Source organism: Marmota marmota, unplaced genomic scaffold, assembly GCF_001458135.2.
Source record: "Marmota marmota marmota unplaced genomic scaffold, marMar, whole genome shotgun sequence".
NCBI lineage: Eukaryota > Metazoa > Chordata > Mammalia > Rodentia > Sciuridae > Marmota > Marmota marmota.
Window position 1 is genome coordinate 19,017,131 of NW_025999932.1, and position 3,430 is coordinate 19,020,560.

The 3,430-nt window shown below is 27.8% G+C and overlaps 1 long non-coding RNA gene across 1 annotated transcript in view; it reads left to right on the top strand.

Moving 5' to 3' along the window:
• The first annotated feature begins 1,405 nt into the window (after positions 1–1,405).
• Positions 1,406–3,430, top strand: part of LOC125615980 — an 11,588-nt gene continuing 9,563 nt past the window's right edge. Inside the window, exon 1 of the long non-coding RNA XR_007346579.1 lies at positions 1,406–1,508. This is a non-coding gene — a long non-coding RNA (uncharacterized LOC125615980). The remainder of the gene's footprint in view (positions 1,509–3,430) is intronic.

Genomic DNA, 3,430 nt, shown 5'->3' on the forward strand with positions numbered 1-3,430 from the left:
AAATATATACATGCCAAGTTTCTTACTGATAAAATTAAAGCATATAAAATTACTTTTAATGGCCAGAATATCAGTTTCATTATTTTGTTAAGTTTTTAAATATAACTTCAAATAAACAACTGGATATTTTCCATATATAAGGCAGGATATAAGTTTGTGCTTCCATGTCTAAAGAAATGCACTTATTGAGAGTAGTCTTACATTTTCTTAAGAGAAATAAGTGAGTTACAATTTCTTGCAGATAAAGAACAATTACAAAATAAAATACATTAAGAATATATATTATAGACTCTGATAAAATTTACATTTTTATTATTCCAGAATTTAATATTTTAATATTTTATAAGTATTTTCTTGCTTCTTCAAATGAGAAAGGGTAAAGTTCCATCAATTTAGTTATATTCTGTTTTTTACATATGACAGTAATGCACATTACTGATCATGTGTAGACTGGAGATTGTCTGAGCTGTCAGGTACAAAATAGGTTCCAAGATTGAAAAAAGAATTGTAAATGAAAATAGATTTATATTGATATAATGCTTTGTGAAGAACTTGTGGAATAATTCTGGACATATCAAGAATGACTATGAATGGAATATATTATACCTTGTATTTAAGCTATAATACAACATAAGGCATGAAATGGAAGGATAAATAAATAGGATTTTTTGTTGTCATATCAGATTTTGTTTTTGAAACAAGGAATTATAAAGAATAATGTAAAACATTTCTTTCGAAGCATAAATCTTCTTTGTGATACATTCTGTAATTCATCCTATGAAAGTGGATTTTACTATACATTCAGTTGCTATTTCTTTTAAAAATTTATAAATTTTGTTTTCAAATTCTACTGTATAGAAAATAATTTATTGGAAGTTACAAGAGTAAATTAATCTCTATTGATGCCAATTGGGTATCAAGAATTTTGAATGCTTTTTTTTATCTTCCATAAATCAGTACTATTTCCACTGTTCTCTATCTCAGGAATCAAAAAACTACCTATCATGTTTTGGAAACCATCTTTCATGTTTGATTCTTGTTCATATTACACATCTCCATATCCAACCCATTCTAAACCATATTGACATTTTTCTTGAATCAAGCCACCTATAAATATAATTTCTATCATTAAGATGAGCTTTTTAAACAGGAAATATCTTTTAATCAGGTTTGTATTACAAGAATTTAATAGCATGTTCAAGATAGTGAAATAATTTAGATATCTATAAAATAAAGTTGTGCTGTACAATATACTATCACAAAAATATTGGCTTAAAAGCTATGTATTTATTTAAACTCATGAGAATAACCTTCTGAGTAGAAAAATAGTATGTGGAAGTGAAGTGTTTGTAGAATGAGACAATCTTTTAGAATATCTAAGTCCTCTGAGTATGATCTGTTCCACTTTCAGGCAATATGTGGTATCAAATATGGATAATAGTTACTGGAAAACTCACAACAACAAGAAGCAGTGATCTCTTAAATTATAAATTCCTACCCTTATTCAGGTATGTATGTATCATAAGATAAAGGGAAAGAAACACACAATTTTAACTTTTTTAATTAAAGAAGTTCGGATTAAGTTAGATTATAACCCTTTCTTTCCTTTTTCAAATTATTTTTGGAATAACATGAGGAAATGATATCTTTATAAAAGAAAGAATGAAGTAACTGTAAAATATATATGAGTGTCATCTGCAACACATTTCTGAATGTTAGAAAACTTGTACGACGGGATGAATAGAGAAAGAGGGAGACAAGTATATTTTGCTCTAATAGAAATACTGTTAGTATGAGCACATATATACTTATATCTGGTACGAAGCCAAATGAATGAGATGAATATGAGATTGAATACTATGAAGCACAAATGTGACTGTGCCACTGTGCCTGAGTCATTACAGTGATGAATGTGTGCACATTTCTGATAATCCATATAACTGAGTATCTACAATTTTCATTTGCAAAGAACATCAATAGATAATGGTCATCTCCATCCTAAATGTCAATGGTATTTTCAATGTAAGCAGACTATTTATGAATGTTATGCCATCAAAGTGAAATTTAATACAAATTTATAAAGAAAAAAAGACAAATTTTTCAGGTGGTATGGTGCTAGGGGATGGAAGATTAGTGCAGAAAAGATTGCATGGCATAGTGTCTTTGGTATGAGAAAGGCCTGGATTTGATTTCCATTCTATTTTCTATCTATGTGACACAGTCATCCTGAATCTATATTTGATTACAAGACTCCATCATGTGATTTTGTATTGGTAAAAAGACATAGCATGTAGCATTCTAATAAAAGGTCAATTTTTCACTTGAAGAGAGGTCTTTCACAAAACATTTGAGGAGTTACTCAAAGCGTTTAAGCACATCATGAAATAAGACAAATATAAATTCTTAAACATAAAACATATTTTGCTGTTTTAATCTGCCTTTAAAATATTTGGTACATTCACAGAATTATCTACATTGTTCAAAACAGATCATTTGTCTGTAGGGAAATGAGCCATGCTAATGTTTTAAAAAATATTTTATTTTAAATAAAATATTCAAGAAGAATATTTCAAAGTAAGATAAGTGCTTATTACATGTATTAAATAAGTATTAGGAAATAGTTCTTATTGTATAAATAACATACAAAACAAATACTTTAAAATTATTTTTCCCAAACAGTTTTTCTACTTACATCCCAATTTACTGCTATAAGACAATATATTTTATCTTACTTCATTTAATATAAAAACAACACTTTAAGATTTTATTTTCATTTAAATTACAGTATATATTTGGTAATATATTAGATAAAACAAAACTCATTTTTCCTTCTTTTTAAAATTTAGTTTCTTTATATGTATTTATGTAGCAGTTTTGAAAGAGACTGGGGCTGTGACAAGCAAAAACAAAAAGCTTCCCCATACATTTTCTTTTGTAATCTCCACTATATGCCTAAAGACCCTAAGTTATTTCTTTCTTAAACGAGTGATGGTAAAAGGAAGACTCTTAGAGATTATGGTGCTTTATATTACAATAAAAATCCTTTTTAAAGTACTCATTTGAAGACCAGAAATATTACCTACTCTAAAAGTGGCTTAAACTAAAATTTTATCTGCTTAAAACTTATTCCCATTTTAATTGCATACATTTCTAAAATATTCAAAATTACATTAACAAACACATATTTCTATTAGTCACCTCTTCCCATGCAGTTCTGAAAATATTCTACTGACATCCTATTAGGGGACCGCCTGATAACAGAAGGCTGAACAGATGGCCATTTCCAATTTTATTTTTCCAGAAAATAAAAGGGCTTCCATTGCAACTAACATCTAAAGTTGATTCAAGAATATACCTACTAATACAGACTAAGAAAAAAAAAAGAAAGGCATTTTCAAGAATCTTTGAGTTATGGGATATAAGCCTTTGT